Source organism: Neovison vison, chromosome 4, assembly GCF_020171115.1.
Source record: "Neovison vison isolate M4711 chromosome 4, ASM_NN_V1, whole genome shotgun sequence".
NCBI lineage: Eukaryota > Metazoa > Chordata > Mammalia > Carnivora > Mustelidae > Neogale > Neogale vison.
This window is the reverse complement of record NC_058094.1, coordinates 193857274-193883255: the sequence shown is the minus strand read 5'-3', so window position 1 is coordinate 193883255 and position 25982 is coordinate 193857274. Positions and strand designations below refer to the sequence as shown.

Sequence of the window (25982 nt, the reverse complement as noted above, 5' to 3'; positions counted from 1 at the left end):
GTGATGACAGAACCTTCAGAATTGCTTCAAAAACAAACAAGCAGGGGCGCCTGGGTGACTCAGTGGGTTAAAGCCTCTGCATTGGGCTCTCTGCTCAGCAGGGAGCTGCTTCCTCCTCTCTCTCTCTGACTGCCTCTCTGCCTACTTGTGATCTCTGTCTGTCAAATAAATAAATAAAATCTTTAAACAAACAAACAAACTAGCAAACAAGCAAACAAAACATAGAGGCCTGAGTGGAGTGGTCAAGTCCTGTTTATTCAATTCAGAAGGTGGAAAATTCTCAGTGCATAAACTAGCCAGACATGTAATGTTGGATTTCAGCAAGTGGAGTCTAAATGAATGTGACAGCCAGCCAAGAAAACTTTATAGGGGTTGCAGTGCCAGTAAAAAGAAAAAAAACCCTAAATGGGGTAAGAGGGACCCTTAGTTGACTCAAACCAGAGGGAAATGGAGACTCAACTCTCAGGAAATCTTCCAAGCCAATCCAAAGGGATAGTAACACCAACTGGAAGTTCACCATTGCATCACTAAGAACATTGCCAAAGGATTTAAGTCAAAATTATGCCCTTTTAAGTCACTGGTTCGTTTGTTTTTCATATCACTGGCTAACAGAATAAATTACGTGTTCTGAACCAGTAACCACTATGTGTTTTCTGTTTCTCTACATGGGCATTTCCCTCTAGTATAATATATTAGCTGTATTTGGGGGCAGTTCTATTTGTAAATCAATCCATTCATTGTAAGAAGATGAGAACAGAAATAAAACTGGTTTAGAGGAGTAAATGAACATCACATGGAAATCATGTAGAAGAGAAATGGCCCTCAGACATCATTTTGGGGTGTAATGGATTATCCGTTACTTTGAGTAGTCTTCCGCTGGGAAGCATATATGAGTAATGCTGTGTGTGCTTGTACTTGAACATGGAGTAGTTGGACATTAATGTCAGGAGTAGCTTTGTAATGTAGAGTTAAAAATGTGTGCACTTCTTCTATGTGTGCAAAGAGAGAGTGCTTAAATCCTGATGCCTTCCCCCATGCAATGACCTGAATATACTTATTGGAATATCTGCCTAGCCATTTTTCTAGGAATTGCCTGTCCTATCCATAATGGCTATCCACTGCCAGCCATGAGTTTTCCTTGAGGGACTGTGCTAGAGCTATAACTGGACCTAGATGACCTATAACTATTTTGGAGTGAGCCAATTGGTTTTCCTACTTCCAGAGATAGAAATTGGCAATTGTGGGAAGGGTATCTTCTTTCCATCTCCATGCCTTAGTCCATCATATAAAATTCTCAATCTCTTGAAAATACTGTGGAGAAAGTTTCTTCCCTTCTCTCCATCTTTCAGTTTCTCATCCCTGTGGAAGTTGATGGAGTGTTTCATTTAATTGGTGAGTTTAGGAAAAGTGTCATTGAACGTGTTCTGACCAAGTTCTTTTCCCTCTTCCTGTATGTATGTAAGTGGAGTGTGCTCACTTCCTGCATGCCTTCCCTGTGAGATAAATGTGAGATAAGCTCACCAGGTCAGGCCTGCTTCTGAGATGGAAGAAATGCAGTTGCTTGTTAATCTGTCTGTGACTGAACGCATTCAATTCAAGGAGAAGTTGCAGAAAACTCTGTTTCTGCCCCAAGTACAAATCACATTCTCCAGTCTAGTCTTTGGAATCAGAAAGGAGAATGTTGTGATGAATCAGCACGGCAAAGTCCAAAATAATTGAGATGGCCAGTCCTTCTGGGTTTGTTTCTTAAATAATAGAGATGTAAACTAGGGAGGTTGGAGTAAATATCTTCTACCTATCATGTGGCTTGGAAGCACAAAAATTACATCTGTAGAGAAAGAGAATGAGCAATTTATAGAAAGAAGCAGAGTCAAGACACAGAGCTCTGATGCCTTCTGTCCCCATTTGGAGCCCTTCTGCAGTAAACTAGCCTTAGGTTCTCTGAAATAGCACTCAGTCTTATCCTGTCTTTTATTTTTGCTTAGGCTAGCTGAAGTTGCTTTTACAATTTACCAAGAATCTTAACCAATACACTCTCTGAATTTCATTATTAGTATCCATAAATGGCAATTTTAATACTTGCCCTATGTATCTCACTAGGAGAATAAAATGAGATAATAGAGACAGATAGAATCATAAAGTCTTAAGAGGCCCTTTGATAATATCCCCAATAAGTGGTTGTCCAGCCTTTTTCCTTGACAGGAAATCACTATTTCTTGAGGCAATCTGTTCTCTTTTCAGAGTTCTCTAGTTGCTAGAAAATGGATATATATATGAAATAAAAATTTTCTTCCCATCTCATTTATCCTAATTCCATCCTCTTGGGTCACAGAGAATAAATGCAATCTCTCTTGTTCAGGACAGCCCTTGAAGTGTATGAAGATAGCTATGAAATTCTCACCTACGCCTTTTCTGCTATAGGCTGTGTGTTTTCAGGTTGTTTAAGCATATATCATCATTTCCCCACATCAGAGTGCCTAGAATGACCAAGTAGGTTTGGACACGTGAGTTGGAGAACGAAAATATTTTGATTAAGTCTTTATCATTGAACAAAAGAAAAAAGTCTTTTTGTTAATAAGGCAATCAGTCAAGAGCAGCACCTTTTTATAGTGCTTCCAAATTCCTAATAGATATCTTCATGATTCAGGAAAAAAGTAAGAATTCCCAGAAATTCTCAAATCACAAGTTATTATGTGTTTTTTATTGTACTTATGTGTTTTTAATAATGATAGGTGACTATAATAACAAGCAGCATATCATTTTTCAATGGTAGGGTTGTACTAAAAGTTTTAGAGATTTTCTGTAAACATAAGGACAGAACAGTAAATGCACATTACAGGAGTATATATTTCAACATGTCAAAAATGATCTTTATTTGATAATAGAAAAAATTTTAAAATTAACATTAAATATAAAATAGAATTGATTTAAAAATTGACAAAATATTAACAAAACTATGTAAAAGTAACAGGTATTTGGGTGCTTGGGTGGTTTGGTTGGTTAGGTGTCTGACTCTTGATTCAGCCCAGGTCTTAGTCTCAGGGTCATGAGTTTGAGACCCTGTGATGGGTGCCAGGCTGGGTGTGGAGCATACTTACAAAAAAAAAAAAAGTAAAAAATATTTTAAAAATTTCTAAAATAAATATAAATTTCATGTTTATATATATATAAATTAAATTATAAAATAATTTCTAAAATAAAAAAAATTTAGAATGCATAAGCATAAATTGCCCAATCTGGTAGACTCAATCTCTTTTTTGTAACAAATGACCTATAGATAGAGAATTTTCTTTCATGTTAACATTTGTGGAATTGTTAAAAATGGGTCCAAAAGCATCTTGAAGTTGGTATTATAGCACACATAACTTCATATAGGGTCATTTATTTTGTTTGCTTGCCTTCATTTTGGAAATTGGTATTGATAATTTGCTTTTGATACTTTGGATTTTAGATTCGTTTCTGATTTCATGTTGTAATAGTCCACAACAATTCATATCTTCTTTGCATTTCCTCTCCTAAAGTAAATACAAAAAGGACTTCTGGTTCTGGCCAAATTGAAATATCCTCATTCCTTCTAGGTCCTAATTCCTACAACTAAAATCCCTAAGCATAGTTCAAAAATAAGCATAGGAAGATTCTGTAGGTTCAAAAGGAAATGGACTATTTGCACATCTTGGGACTTGAGGGTTGACATGGCAATGGGTCTCCTGGGTTTCGTTGTTGCCTCTCGCGTGTCCCGGACAAGGCCCTGCAGGAACTTCTAATCCGGAAGCACCAACATACACCTAACAAAAAAAAAATTAAAAAATAAAAATAAAACGGACTCCAAGAAAAGCCTGTTTAGGTACAACTTTTTGGCAATACCTGCCCTACTCCAGTCAAACACCAGTGGAACAACAGTGCCCTTCCCTTTCTTGAGGTTTTATGAAGGCCGAGGAGAACACTGACTCTCCACCCCATTCACTGAAGGCAGGCAGCGAGCCTCTGACTCCCACACAGGGTGGTGTTGATTGGTTGCATGGGAGCTGACCTCTGACCCCTTCTGGCAGAGGCAGGTCTTCTCCAGTTCTTCATCAGTGTGGTATCAACAGGGCCCAGCACTGAGCTGAGCTTACCTCTACACCTGGCAGCAGCCAGACTTAATGAGGTGAGGCAGTGGGGTGTAGGTTTGTCACAACAATCCCTGGGTTCCCACCTCACCACCTACACACTGCCAGGTCAGTGGGGCCTAGGAGGGAAAGCCTCCATTCCCATGCAGTACCAACAAGACTGAACAAGTTGGCGGGATTCAAGTCTAGTCAGTGCTCCATTTTCTACCTGAGCCCCCATACCCACTGTTAAAGGGCCCAATAGGTTGCTGAGCCTCTACTCCCAGAGAAAGGGCTAGTTGTATCTCTGCTTTCTCCCTCTGCTGTCAGTGAGGCCTGGCACAGAACTCAGAACTAAGGTGCCACCCCAGCCCTGCAGTAACAAAATGGTGTACATCGCCTGTCCACTTTCTCTCTCCCTGGTGGCCCTTCCTCTCGGGCATCTAGGCAGTGCGAGTGAGTGTTTCACTTCCTTTGGGAAGGCACCTCACCTGCCGGCATTGGGGCAGTGTGAGTGAGTGCTCCATTTCTGCCTGTGGTATTGGTGGGACCCAGTGGGAGGCTGAACAGAACAAAAATCCCCTGGCCCTCCTGCTACACCTTAGCAGGGCACTCACTGCTTGTTTAAAAGAGAGCAAATGAAATCCAGAGTTGTAGAATAGCCACAGCATACAGGATTTAAGTGAACATTACCCATCACACAAGAACAACAAGGAACATCACAACTTGAATGAGAAAAGAAAATCAGAGGCCAAAACCAAAATGAATGAGATGTTTGAATGAACAGGCATAGATTTTAAAGCAGCCATCATAAAATTGGTTCAATTAACAACTGTGAGTTCTCTTGATACAAATGAAAATAGAGAAGATCTCGGCAAAGAAAGAAAAATTCTATGTATTAGAAAAAGAGCCACAAAGGAATTGCAGAACTAAAAAACACAATAACAAAATAAAAACCCTACTAGATGGGTTCATTTGTAGAGTGGAAATGAATTGGTGAACTTGAGGACAGATCAATAGAATTTACCCAACCTGAACAACAGAAAGAAAATAGACTGGGGAAAAAAAAAAATGAACAGAGTCTCAGGAGCCTGTGGACAATAACAAAAGAGCAAATATTTGTATCCTTGAAGTTCCAGAAGTAGAGGAGAAAGAATGTGAGACTTACAGTATTTAAAGACATAATAGCTGATAACTTCCTAAACTTGGTGAAAGACATAACCTTGCAAATTTAAGAGGTTGAGCAAACGCTAAATAGGAAAAAAAAAAAAAAGAAAAGAAAAGAAAGAAAGAAAGAAACAAAACAGAGAAATCCATTCGCAAGACATCCCAATACTTCTGCAAACTAAAGACAAATAAAAAAAAATCTTGAAAGCAGTCAGGGAGAAATATTACAGTGTTTACAGAGGTATAGCAATTTGAATGAGAGAAGGCTTCTCGTCTGGCAACAGTGGAAGCCAGAAAGAAGTTGTCTTTTCCTTTTCAACATTTTTCAAATATTGAAAGACAAGGATTGGCAATTCTCCATCTGGTGAAAATATCCTTCAGGAATGAGGGAGATATAAAGACATCCTCAGATGAAAGAAAAGAGAGAATTTGTTAATTATATACTTTATTCATGAGCAGTTTAAGCTGTTGATAAATTATTTTATATTGATTATTTCTACTAAATCTACTAACACAGTGTTTTCAGTTTTCAGAGTTATCAACAAGAATGAATTTGGGTTTTTTTTTCCCCACTTTAATAAATTTTTGCTATGTGCAGTTTTCTTTTGAATTGTTTCTTCCACAAATAGTTATTATGGATTGTTGGTTTGTAATTATCCTCTGACTAATTCATGAGAGAATGTAAGCCATCCTTTCAGATATGTTAGGATTGTCAATCAAAAGCCAATTAAAAGGACTGCAAATGTTACCACTGTATAGTGCCAGGAAACCCGTGGACAAAATACATGGCAGGTCAGGGTCCTCGGTGTCATGATTTCCTTCCTTTGTGGATCTAAGGATTTGTTCAGCTGTTGATAGGAGAGAATCATTTAGCCAGGCTTAGACCTTTCCATTCCTAAGAGATAATTTACACAAGTCATGCATGATAAGGGAAAGAAATGAAAAAAGAATGAAAGGAATGAGCTATTCTTTAGCCTTTAAGGTTGATGCTGTTTATCTTGTTTGCTGCTTTGTTATGTCTCTATAAAAGAATGGAAGAACCCTGCCTCTCAGTGTACCAAATACAAATGGCCACGTGTTAGCTGGATGGACGGCATCATTATTATATTGTATATGAAAAAGGGAGGTAGGTCCCCTATCTGTGGAAGAGCAAGGAGGGCCTGTCCACGGAACTTGATTTTTGATGCTTCTCTCTTACTCTAGTGGTTACCAGACCTTTAAAATCCAACATGGATAACGTCAAGCCATGAGCAGAAAATGTAGAGACTTCGCTGAAGATGCTTCTGATCGATTTTTATGTTTTAGGAGGTCTGACTCTTTACCTGACTTGTAAAAATATCCCATTAATTAATTTGGAGGAAAGGCAAAGAGAAGGAAATCCTCTTTGACCATTGATCAAAAATCATCCTATACCACTTCGAGAAAAAAGTACTGTCTCTGAATATGTGAATCTGAGTCATTCATGTGTTCTAATCGGTGTGTGGACTGGGTCCTGACTGTCCTCACCGCAGGCTGCCCAAAGAGCAAACAGCAAAGAGTAAAGACTCTCGGGGTTAAACAAGGTAAAATTTTTCTGCTTCGAATTGAGCAAGGCAAGGCGGACAGATTCAGACCATAAGGAAGCAGTAAACCATTTTTTAGATTCAAACAGGTTATGACTTACTTAATAGCAAAAGCAAGTGGAGCCGAAGGTGCCAGCCCCCATGTTATTTACGTGGGGTGACAACGAAGAGAGGGCCCAGCTAACTGTAACACGGAGGACAGGACGCTCTTCATTTGAGAGCCAATGCCATGCTTCACATAAGCAGTTTCATAGCCTGCAGGCCTCCTTTCAGAGGGTGAGGGAGAAAGTTTCCTACCTCCTCAGGGCCCAGGAGGCTTGGAGAAAGTGTCTCATGACAGCCTTCCTCACAGGGAGGCAGAAGAGAATGGTGTGGCCCATGGCAGCTGTTTATAAGCCTCTCTGATCCTGTGTTCCGGGAGGATCAAAGGTCATTCCACTAAGACTGGGATCTGCTGTGGTTAGGCCTTAATAGGAGGAGATGTGTAAGCTTTCCGGGGCACCATGGTATACCCATTCCTCTACATTTAGTTTCTGCAGCCATTTGTGTGATTGTGATTTTGTTAATCAAAAATAATGACTTTGGCCTGCACAAAATTTTTGAGATTAAAAAAAAAAAAAGATCAAGCAGAATGATTATTCCAGTAAAAAGAAGTTATATTAATAAGAAAGTATTCACTGAACCTGAAAGTCATTGATTGGTTTAAATTCTAAATTGTTTTAAGAAATCAATCTCAGGGGAGCCTGGGTGGCTCAGTGGGTTAAAGCCTCTGCCTTCGGCTTGATCCCACCCCCACATCTGGCTCTCTGCTCAGCAGAGAGCCTGCTTCTTCCTCTCTCTCTCTCTCTTCCTGCCTCTCTACCTACTTGTGATCTCTGTCAAATAAATAAATAAAATCTTAAAAAAAAAAAGGTATCAATCTCAGTCACTTTATGAGATTCCGTTATTTCCCTCTTGGTTTCTACTCTCCTGCCCACTTCTACTCCCAGCCTTTTTCTCCATGTTTGCCCTGCTTTGTGATGAATGTGATGAACATTGATGAATGAGAAACAGAAGGCAGGAAGAATCTAGTAGAAAAAATTGCTTGTTTTTTCTCCTTCTGAAGGACAGTTCTACTACAGTCCTGGGTGGTTTCATATGTCTTCCTGAGATGTCCCTTGTGACCAAACAATCAACTGTATACGGAGTTGATCCTTGAGCAACATGGGCATGAATGTCACAAGTCCGTTTACAAAAGATTTCTTTCAAGAAATACAGTGTTTTAAATATATTGTCTCTTTCTTACTATTTTCTTAATAACATTTTTTCCCTCTAATTTACTTTATTATAAGAATGCAGTATATAATACATATACAAAATTCATGTTAATCCGCTGTTTATTTTATTGGTAAGGTTTTTGGTCAACAATTGGCTATTAGTAAAGTTTTCAGAGAGTCAAAAGTTATATGTGGAGTTTTGACTGAGAGGGGCTTGGTGACCCCAACCCCCCTAGTTGTCAGTAGTACACTGTACTGTGAACCTAAAACCAGCTGGTAACATACCACCTACATTTTCCTTCTTCCTGTCCCTCCCTCCCTCCCCCTATCCCCTCACTCTTGCTTTTCTAGGACTGGCCCCTCCACACCCAATAAAGGTTTATCATGTAACTTTCTCTCAGGCACTGTTTTCCAGGAAATCTGGGCTAAAGCAGTCACATCTAGTTTTAAAACTGGATTATGAAAAATTTCAGACACATAGGAAAGCTGAGGAAAAGTCCAATGAACTCCTATACATATACATCATATACATCATCACCAGACTCAATAATTACCCATTTTTTAAAAAGGATGTATTAATTTATTTATTTATTTGAGAGAGAGACAGTGAGAGAGAGCATGAGAAGGGAGAAGGTCAGAGGGAGAAGCAGACTCCCCGTGGAGCTGGGAGCCAGATTGAAGACTCAATTCTAGGACTTTGGGATCATGATCTGAGCCGAAGGCAGTTGCTTAACCAGCTGAACCACCAAGGTATCCAATTATTACCCATTTTGTCACATACATGTCATTTATCTCTTCTCCTTCCTTTTTTTTCTTTTCTCTCTCTCCTTCCTTTCCCCATCCCCATTTTCCACCCTCTCTTCCTTCCTTCCTTCTTTCACTTCTTTTTTTTTTCTTCTTTCCTTGTTCAAAGTATTTTATTTTATTTTTGAAAAGATTTTATTTATTTATTTGACAGAAAGAGAGACAGTGAGACAGGAAACACAAGCAAGGGAGTGGGAAAGGGAGAAACAGGCTTCCCGCTGAGCAGGGAGCCAGAGCTGGATCACCACCAGAACCAAAGGCAGAAGCCTAAGGACTGAGCCTGAGCCTTGTTAGAAGTATTTTAAAGCAAGTCCCAGGGAGTATGTCACTTCACTTCAACATACTTCAGAATGTCTCTGCAAAGATGATGGGCATTTTCTTACATAAACACAATGCCATTATTACACCTAGTAAGATAACAGTATTTCTTCAACATTGTCTAACAACAGTCCATGGTCAAATGTCCATGATTGTCTTACAAGTCTTTTTACTGCTGTGTGTTTGAATCAGGACCCAGACAAGGTTATTGTATATTGGGTTGCTACCTGTCTTTAACCTAGAGCTTCTCTTCATTGTTTCCCTCTTCTTTTTGTCCTGTTATTAATTTGCTGTGAAGATAATGTCTGTTGTTTTACAGACTGTCTTGCACTCTAGATTTATCTGTTACTTTCTTCATGGTGCCATTTAACTTGTTCCTCTAACCCTCATGTTTCCTGTAAGCCTGTGAATAGGAAGTCAGTTTTAAGGCCTGCTTAGATTCTGTTTTTTATTTTGTTTTGTTTGCAAGAAGACTTCAAGGGGGTGCTGAGTGCTTCAGATGGCATCAGATCAGAAGGCCCCCAGTGTCTGGAGTCTCCTTCTGTAGCACTACTTAGACAATCAGACAGATGTAGTGACACCCGGATTTCCATTGTAAAGTACATCATTGAACTTTTCATGTAATGGTTTCATCCACTGAAGATTGCTGCCTGAACCTTTTACTTCACAAAGGATTGCTAAATTGCAATATCTCAATTCTCTTACTTATTTCACATTTATAATAAGAACCATGTTCACCTCAACATGATGTGATTTTCTGAAATACAGTTCAAACAGGAAAGACAATATGCGTTCTCATTCTTTTCCTTTCTTTTCTTTCCCGTTGAATATGGAGTTAGTGCCTTTGTTGCTTGCAAAAGTGTCCAATCACTTGTTTGTTTGTTTTTGTTTTTGTTTTCTCACCTTTGGAGTTTCATTAAGTGCTCTTGGATTTTTATATATTCAATATGTTTCAGACAATTGCATTCACTATTTTTGTTGGTGCTCAAATTGTCCCATCTCTGGCCAAAGTGACTCTGTAGTTTTGGTGTTTGTGACCTTTTGACACCTTTATTTGTTATAAATGAATTTCTTGGCTTTGTAGCACAAGATATCTCATACTCTATATATCCTGCCCCAGACCTGGATGGATGTTATTTCATTTGTAGTAAAAATGAGAGCTTATATATCTAAAATTTTATTTCATGGCAGTAACTTTAGAATCTAGTATTTATTTAGATAATAAATACAACTATAATTACTTGTTTTATATATATTATATATATATTTCAAATTATTTATATAAAATAAAATGTACACATTTCATTATAAGTATATGGAAGATTGGATTAATAACTGTATAGCAATGTTTCATTTTTCCAGGTGGCACAATTTATATTCAAAATTTCCCAGGAAGTTTGAAATGAGGAATATAAATGAAATCTCAAATGTTTTCATATGTATTCAAATAAGAGTATCAGTTTCATCAGAGTTGCTATAGTAAAAGCTTTGAAAAAACTTTCAGAAAGGTGATGGTTTGATAGAGCTGTCAAATTTGAGTTTTAACTTGGAATAAGTGAAGGGCTATAATTTCAACTGTTAGCAGACTTTGGTGTGGGAATGCATAATATTGAATTTAATGAATGCAAAATTTGGCTGCAGTTCTCAGAGTAAGTTTGGAGGACCCTTGAGGTTACTGAGACCCTTTTTAGGGGGTTTGCAAGGTCTTCCCTTTTTCAACTACAAATTTGACTAAGGGCTGCTTTTCTTCATTATATTCTAGCTGTAACAACATATTGCAACAGATTGAATGCAGAAGTGGAGTATGGGAATTCACCTGTTTCTCTTAAACCTGAGAGTAAAGAGATTTGAAGAAATGTAGAAAGTCTATTTTTTCTCACTGAGTTTTTAAAAAAAGGTAGTCAGTATTCAAAAAAGTTCATTATAATAACATGTAATAGGCTTACTATTTAAAAAATAAATTAAACACATATCTAAAATTTTTGTTTTAGTTTTTAATACAGTAAATATAGACATACATAACCCATACAAACAAAAGCTCTTTAAAGTTCTCTTTTTAAGACTATAAAGAAATCTTGAGACCAAGAAGTTTGAAAACCTCTGTGTTATCTTGGGCTATTTGCCTACCAATTGTAAGTATGTGTGAGCAGAAATAGATTTGAAATATATATATTCATAGTTTATAAATTTAATTATTTCAGGTTAACTTTGCTTAAATATCTTCTTGAATACTAGACATGTCTAACCATACTTTAATTTTATACCTTAGCAAGGAATACATACAGGATTCATTTTCTCTCTGATGACATTAATGCTGCATGGAGGGCTATTTGAATATAAAATGACAAATCATTATATCTCAACTCCACACATAAAGCCAAATACTCAGTTTAGAATTTAATTGATGGGTTGAAGAAAATGGGATGTTCTGAGGATTTAGCCCAGCTTCATTTTTAACAGACTATTTTTTAGAGCACTTTTACAGAAAAATTGAGCAGAAAGTATAGAGTGCCAATATATTCCCTGACCCATTTGCACAGCTTCCTCAACTCTCAATATCCCAGAACCAAAGTGGTATATCTGTTACAATTGATGAAGCTACATTGACACATCATTGTTACTCAGAGTCTGTAGTGCATGGTTACTGTTCACCCTTGGTGGTACATTCTTCAGGGTCTGAAAAATGTATAATGCTATGTATCATCCTGATAGTATCAGAATATTTTCACTGCAGTAAAAATCTGTGCTCCACCTACTCTTTCCTCCCCCCAGTCCCTCAACCCTTGGCGGCCACAGTTTCTTTTACTGTCTCCATAGTTTTACCTTTTCCAGAATGGCACATAGTTGGCGTCATATGCTATACCATAACCTTTCTAGGTGCCTTCAGCTTCTTAAGCCCATTTGATGAATCTCAGTGACGATGTTCAGTCAGATTTAGCAACACATCTTGTATGTTAATTAACTTTCATTATACTAAAAATCACACATACCTGTCTTTGTTATTTATCCATGTACATTCCATTCCAAAGAGTCAACTATAATGGCCAGGAACTCCATCTGTTTAATTTGGGGTCATCCACATTGATTATTATTAGTACTGTTAACCTAAAAAATAAAACAGCCACTTTATCAACAAAATGGGTTTATTTAGGAATAGTAGAGAATTGTGGTTTTGGACATGCAAGCTATGGCAAATCCACAGGCAAATACAAAAAACAAAGGAGAGGACTGTTATTTTATGGAGAAGGAGGAAGTCTGGAGGTGTTGTTTTCAACATAAGCCCATTGGAGAAAAGCAAGAGCATAGAATGATGATGGTTTCTCATTGGCTGGGTTCCTCATTTCTTGTAGGAGATGCAGTGTACATCTTTCCCTGTTAAGGACGGTCATCGATGATGCTTTCCTGTTGAGGATTGCTCTGTTGGGGTTCTGTAATTAATGTGGAGTGGGTGGTACAGTTGTAGCTTCCCAAATCCACTTTAGTAAGGTTTCCCTTTATTAATTTCACAAGAGAGTGCAATCGAGTTTATAGACAGGTTGCCAATGCTATTTGATGATGGTGGTCCTCACAGCTAAGTGCACATGGAATTAAATCCTTAAGCTCTGGCAGAGAAGAACTTGCCCTACAGTAATTCTTTCAGTGATGAATGAGACAAACTACAAAACTGGCACATACTCTCTTTGCAGGAAAGCAACTTTATTCTCAGGAGATGCCAGGGGTTCTAGCTATCAGGTTGAGTCTCTGAGTAGGTTCTTAAACCTTTAGAATTGATTTTGAACAAAAGTTCAAACAAAAGCATCTGGTACTAACATTTGTATTAAATGATTTGAAAATGTTCAGAGTAGTTTGTCATCATTCGCAAGATAAAGACAGAAATAAAGAGGGATATAAAGGGGAGATAAAAGAGAGAATAAGTATTTTATATCTGTTTGGTAGGTTTAGGTTCCATTTTGTTTGTAGGTTGTTATAAACCCGTAAATTTGTACCACTTGAAGACAAAAGCTTAGGTATGAAATTCCAGCTTTTCCAAAGTAAACCCCCCTGTTCTGGATTATTCGTTTTGGTTTGCCTAGAGAAAGCAAAATTGAAATAGTTTTCCTGTTTACACTTTAGTAGAAAAAATGCAGTAAAGGTGTCCAGAGGGAGAATCTGGAGAAGCTCTTTGCCCCTATAACCGTACACTCCAAGCAACTGCTGGGGTCTCCATTTCCTGACTTCTATAATAAGGGAGATGGACGCCTGGGTAGCTTAGTGGGTTAAGCCTCTGCTTTTGGCTCAGGCCGTGATCTCAGAGTCCTGGTATCGAGCCCTCATCAGGCTCTCTGCTCAGCAGGGAGCCTGCTTCCCTCCCTCTCTCTGCCTGCTTTTGATCTCTGTCAAATAAATAAATAAAATATTTTTTTAAAACTTAAAAAAAAAATAAGGGAGGAACTGAAGACCAAGTTTCACAGAGTTTCGGCTCCCTCTTGTCCTCTCTGTCATTAGTACAGTGCAGAGCTTAGAGTAAAGGCTCAGCTATTGCTTGCTGAATGAGTGTTACCTTTGATCCGTTGGAAATCCACGACGGGTTTTGGGTCTAACCCAGGCGGGCTCCCGCGTTAGCGGGGGGAGGAGAGGGTGGTGCCGGTTTTCCGCCGGGGGCGGAGCTTCGCGCGGCTCCCGCGCGCCAGGGAATGGAGGCGGAGCTTTCCGCCGGCGGTGGGCGGGGCTAGCGCGGGGACTTCCCCTGGGCTGAGCTGCGCAGCGGGTGCGGAGGGTGGGAGCCCGGTGGCGGTTCGGGGGGGGTTCTGAGAGGATGGAGGGGGTGGGTGGGTGCTCAGCCGCCGGCCTCTGGCGGTCCCCGGGGCGTGGGACCCTAACGGGGGAGTCGTTTCCAGGCGGGGCGGGAATTGCTGGGAGGTTGAGGGCTGCTCGGCCGCGAGTCCTGCGGTGTCGCGAGCATGTGTGCGTGCGCGTGTTTATCTGAGGCCCCGCGCGGCCGCCGGCCCTGCCGCCCTACTCCTCTGGCTAACCATGGTTGCAAACCGGCGCCTAGCCGCGGCGACACCTAGCCGGGAGGCGGCTCGCTCTTCCCCGCCAAGTGGGCACTCCCAGATCGCGCCCTCTCCTCGTCCCCCTCGTAGGGGACAGCTCGGGCTCCAAGCCCTGGCCGTGAGAGGGAGCGCTGTGGGGACGCGCTGTCCTCTGCTTTGAACTGTTGGGCTTGTGGTGGGAGTCCCTGAGGCTTGAACACCAGGGTTTTAAAGCACCTGTCTGTCTCTTGTCATTTTTACTTTTAGGGTTTTGGCCAAATTGGGCGAGGGCACAAAATAACCACTTACCCCTTCTCACCGAGGAAGAACGGGAGAAAGGGTAAGTAAGGAATGATCAGGGGTGGAAGGAGCTAGGGCTGTAGGAAGAAAGACCAAGGGAGAGAAAAATCCAGATCCAGAACTGCCCCTGGGGGATTTCCATTTCATCAGGAACCGGAGGCCCACTTTCAAGGGTCACAGGCTCCAAACCCAAGAGTTTTTTCAGGCCTAGAATCTGTACCTTTGGCTGGGAGTTTGGCGGCTTGGCAAAGATCCCTTTTAGCCATTTGACCTGATAGAACTGTCCTTACCCTTCCCGTCTTTGGAACGTGGGTCTTGCAGTTGTCTCTCTCCAGTCCATGTCTCACTCAAAGCTAACTTTGATTAATCCCAGAGACTGAGTATTGAAGATTCAGGGCCCTGCTTGATTATGGACAGGACCTCCACCCACGGATCTTTACATTTTAAAGAGAGACTCCTGTAAAAAGTCATTAGAACGCCAAAGGGTAAAATTAATTAGCGAGGTGATACCTGTTGAAATCCTTTTAGGATCTTCTCACAAGCTCATAGAGGAAGATTTTTTTGTTTGTTTGTTTTTGTTTTTGTTTTTTTCAGTGTCGAGGTTGACAGTACCAGACTGGGCCTTTTACTCTTGACTTTCACTTTGATACCCCTCACATATTCTATTCACTTCATTCACTTCAGAAAAGTAGCCAAACAGCACACTGAAGCCCTTGGAGGTTTGCTGTGATTTTCAGTGTGATCTCTTTCAACAGTTCTTTTGTGCAAATTTCCCGTCAGTTCTCCAATATACCACTCCTTCTACTTTCTTACTGGTGAAATGAAACAGCCCCTCTCCGAAGTTTGGGAATACCTTCTGTATCCTATGTGTCCTGTATCAACAAACATTTTAAATTAGCTAGAATTCAGGTTAGCCAGAAGCAAGAATGTTGCAAACCATTCTTGGATACTTACAGAGGAAACCTAGAATTAACCTCTGTGTCAAATTGACATTGGCTGCCTATGCTCTGAATCTGCCTTATTTGTCTGGACTCAAGTGATAGATAGCCATATAATTTATGTAAAACCAGAAAATAGTTGTTTATTGATGATGGTTCATTCATTGATTTAGTAGTTATTTATTCTTTTCCCGCCAAGGTGAAAACACTGATACATTAGTAGGATGGTAAAATGAGACTGGGTTTGGAGATGGCCATTTGGAGCAGGCCTTTCTCCAGTTTTCTGTAGGTTTTTGGAGTACTTAAGTATTTAATGTACAAGACCTTCCTTGTACTATTGATCTTAGTTATGTGCAGGTCTGTACGTGTTGTGGGGGACAGTACTATTTTTCTGCCTTCTAGTACTTTCAGTGATAAACTTTCAAGGATTACTGACCATGGTGATTTGTGTCCTGTTTTAGAGTAGTGTTACTGGACAGAGAATCAGTTGTGAACTCAGGTTTGGCTGCTGGCAGCTTGAAAATCAATACTTGAGAGCTAGGTGAGAGACAAGTGGGAAAGAAAAGATTGTTTTATTCGGGAAGCTGGCAACCTGGGAGGATGGTGGACTAATGTCCCAAAGACCACCTTCCCAGTCCAGGTGAAGCTGAAGAGTTTTAAAAGGGAAGATGTGACAGATGGGGCAGGGGGCCCTACGTGCAGGAGAAGCTGGGGCCCAGGTGGTCATTGGTATGTCGACAGGATCCGGAACAGACTTGCCGGCATCAGCAGCAGCTGTTTTCAAATGTGATTAGGCATTATCTTCTGGGAAAGTTTAGTCCTTCACTCCTCAAGGCCAGCGGTTTGCAAATCTCAAGAAAGTAGGTTAGTTTGGCTGCAGACCAAGGGACTGAGGTTAGCAAGTAAGGAGTGCATAAGCTTGAGACAGGTTAACCCTTAAGAGCAATTGGAGCACCATTATAGCTTTGTAGTCATTTTGCAGTGTATTAAATATAAGAGTATAAAGATCAGATGAGGATAGTATTTTGGATTGTTCCATAAAGATGACATAAGATGAGAAAACATGGAGTGTTAAGGATAATGCACTTAATAAATACTAGATTGTTCACTTGTATGAGTTTCTGTACATTTAACCTTATTTTTTATTTAAGATAACTTTTTCTGGTTACAAAGGTTATATAAGATTAAAAAAAGTTATTTAAAAATGAGTCTTGCAGGGATATAAAAGGTAGAAAGTGAGTCTCTTATGAACTCTCAGAGGAACCCTTTCAACTATTTGTGTTTCTTTCTTCAACTTTGTTTCATGTTATATGTTACTATTTGGCAAAACTGTAAATTTCTGTCTTTTACCTCCATATTCTTGGCTATGTACCACCACTCTGTTCCATCCCCAGTCCCCATGTAGAAGTGACATGTCTTTTAGAGTCTTCTAGAAATGGGTTCTAGTCCTGGCTCTTATCTCATTAGCTTTGTGACTTTGTGCCAGTTAAAACTTGACTCCTTAACTTCTCACCTGTCAAAACAGAACAATGAGTATATTAAAAAGTATGCAAAAAGACAGCATCTGGCTTACAGATACTAACTTAATTTCCCTCCCTTTTTATTTGGTCACCTATTACATTCTTAATTATCCTCTTTGCAACTGAAGCAAGGGATCTCATACTCAGCATTCCTGCAGATGTGTGTTTGCATTTTCACAGTGATCACCTGTTAAATCTGATCCTCAAATTTCTGGGATAACACTGGCACCTGAAGTGGTTTGAATCCCCTCTCCCCATTCCCCCCTTGTAATCATTCCACAGCCATGTCTAACGAGTGTCAGCTTGAAAAATGAAGGGAAGGAGTTTCTATAAATGTGTTTAAAAAGCTCTGACACTGTTCCCAACGTGGGAAAGACATAGTACCGCATTTAGCTGAGTGCTTAAATTTAGGATTTCTATTTCAGAAATGTCTTTGGTTTATAAGAATTACAATAAAAATGCTGATGCTTCATGTCCAAACTGTCATGATTTTGCCAACTTGTGGGTTTAATATACAGCTAAGCTGTGTGTTTAGTGTGTCTAATACAGCTCTGGAAGCCAAGAAAGACAAGTCCACAGACATCAGATTTTTACACCAGACATCTGGTTTCATTTTGCTAAGGAGTACATTTTGTCAGTAGATTATAGGCATATCAGCTGTACTGGTGTAGTTTGTGGCATTCTATCATAAGGTCTGGGTCTGTAGGGTTTAGTGTGATGTTTTATTCAAACAACAGCACACTATGAACGAGCACCTGGTCAGATAAGCATGCTTCCCACAGGTGTCTTCTAGTGTCATTGTTCTTACAAGTTAACAAGGTAAAATTGTTTCTATCCTTGGGGTTTTTTTTGTGGAAGAAAAATATTCTTAAAAGCCTTGCTAAAGATTAGCCCCGTTGTATTCTAGAAATTAACTTTCAAGTCCATTTTTGTTTGTAATGTGGAACAGTGTACTTACAGGAATAAAATAACAAATGGCATTTAGGTTCCCAGATCAGACCCCAAAGCTATTTTATGTTATATTATGTTATTTGTTTTTTTAAAAAAAAGTACTCCGAGATTAAGACCTGAGCTGAGATCAAGAGTTGGACACTTAAACCACTGAGCCACCTGGGTCCTCCACCAAAGCTATTTTAACTCATTGTATGCCCATTATTAGTGGTATACTATAGACTTTAGCCAAAAGTTATAATAGTGTTTTGGAGAGTGATATATTCTGAGGTGCCACCTAGAATAGCTAGACCACATCTCTCTTCATTTTGAGGTAGTCAGGAGTATAGAAATACTGTTATCTCTCGTCTTCAGGTAGGCTCTGTGATTACTTACCTGTGATCTTGGATACATATTCTTCATCTGTGAAATGGGATAATTACTCATGGTTACTCTGAGGTTTAGTGAGTGTTTGTTAAGTAGCATAATATGTAGTACAGAATTGGCCCTCAGTAAATAGTAGTTTCATTTCTTTTCTCTAGGTCCTGGCCACAAGAACAAAGATGGCCAACCTCCTAACCCCTGCCTTATATCTCAGACTAATCCACTAGTAGGACCTGTGGCTCCAGCAGAGGGATCTGGAATTTGGGAATCTGGGATTTAGTAGTGGGGGCTGGGAAAAGGCTATGGAGAAGAATGACAAAGGGGAGGAGTGGTGAACTGACAGAGGAAGTTGCCAATCTTTTTTTTTTTTTTTTAAAGATTTTATTTATTTATTTGACAGAGATTACAAGTAGGTAGAGAGTCAGGCGGGGGTGGTGGGAGGGAAAGCAGGCTCCCTGCTGAGCAGAGAGCCTGACATACTCAATCCCAGAACCCGAAGATCATGACCTGAGCCAAACGCAGAGGCTTAACCCACCGGGGCTTAACCCAGGGGCCCCAGAAGTTGCCAGTCTTTTGATCAGTCCATGGATTTAGGTGGATGAATTTATTATTTGACGAGTAGAAAGAACCACCTTCATCTCTGGCTTTTCAGTTGATCTTCTGTTAGCAGCTCTATTGGTCTAGCTCTACTGTCTACCTCCTTATTGCCTGCTTAGCCTATTGATAAGTTCTTTTTTTGTTTTGTTGGGTTTTTTTTTGTTGTTGTTGTTGTTTGTTTCCTTGATAATACCTGAATAATCATTTATTTCTATTTTTTTAATAGGTGTGACTTATTAATAGATGTCCGTACCTCCCTAGGATCTGGACTTCTTCTATACTTAAAGTCCAGTTGATCTTCTTATCCTTTCATTGGTCTATAGTTCATTAATTCCTTGTTTTTCTTTTAAACTATTTGCCATGTACATTGAACTTGTGCTGAGGATATAAAGATGAAGTCACTGTCCTTGATCATGGATCTTATAGTCTAGTAGGACAATAGACATCTTGACCAACAGTCCAAATATTATGTGCTATTTCCCCTAATGGAGATATAAGTGCAAAGCAAGGCTAGCAGGAGCTCTTGACCCCTGATGGGAAGGCCAGAGGAGGATTTTAGCAGTGGTTGTGTTTGAGCTGAATCTTGAAAGCTGAGTAGAAGTGAGCAGGGTGACAAGCAGCAAAGAGCATTTCCACACAGGCCTAATGGCATGAATAGTTGTATGGTATTATGAGGGCCTGGTGTGTTCAGGGAGCTATATGTAGGTCAGTTATATTGGAGTATGAAGGGCAAAATCAGCAGTGAAAGGAGATGAAACCAGATAGCTAAGTCAGGGCATACTTCCTATGCCACGTGCAACATTGTGAGTGACGTGAAAGGTCACCATGAAAGCGGTGTGCTGTAGATTCAGGGGCAGTGAGGTGCCGGGTGGGGAGGAAGACTGCAGGCCTGAGCTGACGGTGCATTAGTGTGGATAATGGAAACCTGAGGGCTGAGACATGGCTGGACATAGTGAGGATACTTGGAAATTAGAACTTTTTGGAAAAATATTTAGGACGAGGGAAAATTTGTTGGTCTTGGTGACTGAATGTAACAGGAATGGGAGCCTGAGGATGCTGCAGTATGGATAGTGAGAGGGAAAAGTGAAGAGGAAGCCGGTGTGGGGGTCAGCTCATGAGTTCAGGTTGGGACATGTGATTAAATTGCTTGCAGGACAATTTAAACTTGGCGAGTTGGGGCTGTCTAGGAGGTGGCTGGATATGAGGTCTTGGAGCATCAGGAAGAATGTGGAGGCTGGAGATGCAGATTTCTGAGTGCTTACTCTATGGAGAGTCATTAAAGGTGTGGGTAAGGACAAAAGGCTTAGAGGAACTGCATAAAAAGAGAAGAGAAAAGGACTCAAAGTAAACCCTGGAGAATATTGAAATTTTAAGGACAAACCAAGACAAAGACAGAGATATGGTTGCTGAAGGGAAGTGGCCAGAGGGGCCGGCAGAAAAGAGAAAGCATAGCTTTTCATGCTGACTTGTAGAGTTTCAAGAAGTAGAACCCAGTTAAGCTTGAATCATCCAGTACGTGAAGATTATAAAGTGCCTGTTGGAAGTCAGTGGTTCCCTTGGACTGGTGGGGGCAGAGACTACACTGCATGGGTAGAGGAATGAGAGGGAAGGAAGAGAGGAGAGCGTAGGTGTGCCTGGGCCCCTCCTCAGAGATTCTGTCCTCATCGGTCTTCCGTCCAGAATTTTCAAAGCTCACCAAGGGATTCTAACATGTGTCTGAAGATGAGAACCCCTGTGGCAGACTGCTTTTTTTGAGGGGAGAGAGAGCATGTATTTATGCTGAGAGGAAGGAGCCCCATAGACAGGGAGGTGTTGAAAAGGTGGTTGCCTGTAATCACTGTTCTTTGTCATGTTTTTTTGTGGGTAAAAATCAAATTGTCACTGTCTTTGCCTAATCTTCCCTTTGAAACAAACAAAAGGCATATATGACCCCACCCTTCAATATCCTATTGACCCTTTTTCTCCTGGCTCAGAGTTCCACTGCTAACTTGCTCTCCCCAAATCTGGCCTTTTTCTATAAATTATTCTCTGACCTAATCCACTTGTGGGGGGAAAAAAGTCCCCATTTATTAAAAATGGAAAAATTTCAAAGGACTGTGTACTAGGAGGGTAAGGGGAAATTTATCAGCCAAACATAAAAAATGATCTGATTTAGCAATACTCATTAATAATATCTGCTGTCTTCAGGGCTATCTATGTAAGATGGAACCTTACATAAGATGGGAAGGATGAATGTGATAGGGATTCTGCCCTGAAGGACTCCTCAGGTCAGTGAGAGCAATGGATGTATGAGTAAGTGACTTACGCAATATATGCTGTTACAGAGGTTCAAAGTAAGATGGATGCAAAAAAAAAAAGCCTTTCTTCTATATGATCCTGAAGACTTCACAGAGGAGGCAACACAAGTTAGAACTTGCAGTGGAATTAAGGCATGGGATGCTGAGGTTCAAGGAGTGGGATTGAGGGAATAAAATATTTTGGTGGCCCCATGAGAGTGGCAGAATGAGTTTGAGTTTTTCATCTCTTCCTCCTCCTGTTCTACTTGGTTATCTGTGTCTTTTAGGGACCTTTGGGGGATAAAGATGTTTTAGCTTACATGGGGAGACAATCTGCAGTTTCTCCTTTTGTAGTCTAAGCTTTCTGTGAATTTACCACTACTGGTTTATTATATGCTTGATGGTTAAAATAGACCAGAGTAATTAAATCAGTCTCTGGGGATGACGTTCAGGTACTGATATTTTTCAAAGTGTCCCCAGGTGTTCTAATGGCAGCATGGGTAGAGAGCCACTGGGCTAAAATACAATTCAGAAGAAAAGATTGGGACTTGGAGCTAAAAAGTTATAGGCTGGGTTTCTTTAAAAAAATATAGTTGGATTTTTATGATTCTTTTTAACAGCATGTGTCCTCAGTTAAGTTACTTAGACTTCTCTAAGCCCCATCATCCTTTAGAAAATGGGAATGGTAGTAAACCTGTCCCATCTTGTAGAAATGTGTGGGTCAAAAGAGGTGATTATATCAAAGGACATTGCATGCAGATGTGGTTGTGACAATGAAATATTCTGTTGACTTTTTCCAGGAGTAGACAGGCTAAGAGCTGGCGACCTTGCCCTGTAAGGTAGTAACAGTTTCATGAATTAGAACTTAAGATTTCACCATCATGAATATTTGGCTGCTCTATTTTACTACATTTGTGTAATGCTAAAATGTTGAAGACCTAAAGGAAAAATGCAGATCCTTAAAAAATCAGCTAATGAGCATTTCTTGTCTGACATATTGTTTAAAATGATACAGATGTTTATTGTGATTAAGATTGTAAAGTATATAGATATTTTCAATGTTAGTAATATGATTGTTGAGTATTAAATGCTCTACATAGGTTTTTGTTCTTAAAGTCTGTACATTAGAAAAAACACAAAAAACAGAAATCAGGGCGCCTGGGTGGCTCAGTGGGTTGGGCCTCTGCTTTCAGCTCAGGTCATGATCCCAGGGTTTTGGTATTGAGCCCGCAGTGGGCTCTCTGCTTCCTCCTCCCCTTCTGCCTGCCTCTTTGCCTACTTGTGGTCTCTCTCACTGTATCAAATAAATAAAATCTTAAAAAAACAAAAACAAAAAACAGAAATCTTCCAGAAAACAGTAAAAAGCCCACAAAGGACCATGGAATACCATGAATTCAATGATATTGCAGGTCTCATCATGTCTGTCAAGTATATAGGAACATATGCTGTGCCTCTCTTTTTTTTTTTTTAAACTGTGGGATACCTGGTATTGGTGCTGGTGGTATAATCACACTGAAATGATCATTGTTATGGTATTATAACTTATTTTACTTGAGAGGTAAGTTTAATGGCAAGAAAACTGAACCCAAAGCTTAGAGATTAGATTCCAGACCTGGTTTCCCTGCCCAGTCCTAAACGGTAGTAGATAAGTTAGTTTCTCGGAGACTCACATGCATCAGCATCATTTCTCTGTTGCTTTGTAACATAATCAAAATCTCAGTGGCTGAAAGCAACAATAGTCATTTTTAAAAGATTTATTTATTTATTTATTGACAGAGAGAGAGAGAGAGAGAGAGAGAGACAGTGAGAGAGGGAACACAAGTAGGTGGAGTGGGAGAGGGAGAAGCAGGTAATCGAAGGTGGTACTAGATCCCAGGACCCCAGGATCATGACCTGAGCCAAAGGCAGATGCTTAATGACTGAGCCACCCAGGCACCCCAACAATAATCATTTCTTATATCATGTTTGTGGTGGGTCAGTAGTTTGGGTGGTTCTGGCTCAGGATCTCATGTGGTTGCTGTCAGATGCCAGCAGGAGGTGCAATTATTGGAGGACACGCCTGGGGCTACAAGGTTCCTTTCCAAAGTGCCTATCACATGGCCGGCAAGTTGGTGTTGGCAATTTGGTTCCTCTCCATAAGGGGCTTTCCATGGGGCTGCCCCTCCCTGGTAGGTTATGGGAGCTGGCTTCCCCAGAGTGACATATATGAGACCAAGGTGGAAACTGTAGTGCCTTTTATGACCCATCCTTAGAAGTCCCCTAGCACCATTTTTGATGTCTTAGTGGTCTCATGGGCCAGCCCTGATTGAGAGTGAGACACAGGATATGAAGCATGTATCATCGGGGACCATCTTGAGAGGTTGGCTGCCTGACAGGTTGACAGCCTCTACCCAGCATAGCATAACTTTGGGTTTCAGTGAGGAATTTATGGAAAATCATTTGCAAAACATTAAAGTAGCAGATAAATTTTTCAAGTTTTTCACGTCTTCTAGTATAGAAGTGGTACATCTATCTCGTGGGAGAAAATTATGAGCATGAACAGTAACCATAGCAAGACCCTGTTGGTCAACTGGTGACCATAGGTTTTATCCAAGGTACTCTGTCTCTTTGATGAAATCTTGGAATGTCTGTTTTTATGTCTCTTTCTTGGCATTTGCTCTACTTTGCCTTGGTAAGAGTCATGTATGGACGTGTCTCACCCTGTGTTGGACTGGAAACTTTTAGAGTGGGAACTACATCTTACTCTTCATTGTCTTATGGCATTTTTAACTTAATGCTCGGTACTTCATTGGTGTTTAATTGCTATTAGCTGAACTGGATTGGATCACTAGCACAATTCCTGTCTTTATGCCTCCCCTGAAATTTCAGATGCAGAGGGTCATTATTTGCTCAGATGGTATTGATGGGAGTGGTAGCTCCTTCTGGAACCATCTCTAAGCTTGTCCAGTGGGTCCCTGATTTGCCCTGATAGCCTTTAGCCTCTCCTAAATGGCTCACATATTTGGGTGTGTCAGGGGCTTAGCCTGTTCTCATTGATGACCAAAGCAAGCAAGCACAATCATTCCTATATGACTGTTTCAGAATCTCATTGTACCCACACCCCGTTTGGTAACTCATACCAAGTTTTCAACTTCTTAGCTGAAGAATGCCCAGAAGATAAAAGTTTATATCTTTCTTCCATGTAATAAATCATAAAAATTTAATCTTCACCATTTTATCCAAAAGTTTATTTTGAGAGCTAGGTCTTTGTATGGCACTTTGACACACACCCTTTCATACATCTTTTTTTTTTTTTGAAAAATGTTTGTAGCATTTATGGTCAACTTTTGAAAAATCATCCTGCTTGTAGTTGGAGAACACATTGTAAACACATTTTCAAGTTCTAGTTCTTTTTTTTTTATACTTTTAGAATTGTGTTCAGCAAAGCCTTTTTTTTTAAAAAGAAGGGAAATGTTTGTAACGTATTTGTTACAAGCAATGTTACATTTGTAACATTGCATTTTAGAATAATCAATTTCATACGGTTTTCACATTATGTAGACCAATAAATTCAGAGTATCTCAGGATTGTTTTCTCCTCTCTGTTCTCTCATGTGGACTTTCCTGCTGATTACCCTCTTTAGGAACTCTTTGCTTCCTTCTCCATTACCTGCCTTCTCTGTCAGTTGTCTGTACCAAATTTTCTCCCTGTCTTTGGACTTAGTCTACAATGTCACGTTCGAGTATGAGCGGGCTGCAAGGGGCAGAGCAGGCATTGTGATTAGCACTGAGTATAAAAAGAAGAGTTCAGCTGAATGTTAGGGTTGATGGTCAAAGGTTCTTTGCTAAGTAGGTAATAGTGGACCTATAGAGCAACATGTGTTAGGAAAAGATTAGAGATGCCACAGTTAATTTGTCTTAATTTTTGAAAATAGATTTTTTTAGCCCAGTTATTTTTTTTAAAGATTTTATTTATGTATTTGACAGAGAGATCACAAGTAGGCAGAGAGGCAGGCAGAGAGAGAGGGGGAAGCAGGCTCCCTGCTGAGCAGAGAGCCTGATATGGGGCTTGATCCCAGGACCCTGAGATCATGACCTCAGCTGAAGGCAGAGGCTTAACCCACTAAGCCACCCAGGTGCCCCTAGCCCAGTTATTTTTATAGTAATTTTTTTTTTAGCCTAGTTTTAGGTTTACCGCAAAAAAATACAGATTTTTCCTATGTACCCCACATGCGTACATGCATAGCTTCTCCCATTATCAACAGTACCTACCAGAATGATACATTTATTATGACCAAGGAGCCTACATTGACACAGCATTTACATGAGGGTTCACTCTATGTACATTTGAATAAACATGTAATAACATGTGTGCATCATTATAGTATCATACAGTAGTTTGACTACCCCAAAGTCTACCATATTCTGCCTATTCATCCATCTCTCCTCACTACCCCCTGACAACCATAGATCTTTTTACTATCTCCATAATTTTGCCTTTCCCAGAATGTCATGTAGTTAAAATCATACAGTATGGAGGCTTATTTCCTTAAATTTTAGTTTTCCTGGGTTAGCAGATTATTTAAAGCATTTTGGTGTTTTTCCAAGAGTTTACTTTTTAATGAGTTTTATTAGTGTCAGATTCAAATACTGAGTTAATTTTTTTTAAAGATTTTATTTATTAATTTGACAGAGATCACAAGTAGGTCCTGCGATCGAGTCCCATATCAGGCTCTCTGCCTGCTGAGCAGAGAGCCCGATGCGGGGCTCGATCCCAGGACCCTGGGATCATGACCCGAGCCGAAGGCAGAGGCTTTAACCCACTGAGCCACCCAGGCGCCCCAAGTACTGA

The 25982-nt window shown here is 40.1% G+C and overlaps 1 protein-coding gene across 1 annotated transcript in view; it reads left to right on the top strand.

The window, feature by feature from the left end:
• The first annotated feature begins 13910 nt into the window (after positions 1-13910).
• Positions 13911-25982, top strand: part of IMMP2L (inner mitochondrial membrane peptidase subunit 2) — an 880236-nt gene continuing 868164 nt past the window's right edge. Inside the window, exons 1-2 of the mRNA XM_044246392.1 lie at positions 13911-13942; positions 14475-14547. The gene's annotated coding sequence lies outside the window, so the exon portion shown is untranslated. The remainder of the gene's footprint in view (positions 13943-14474; positions 14548-25982) is intronic.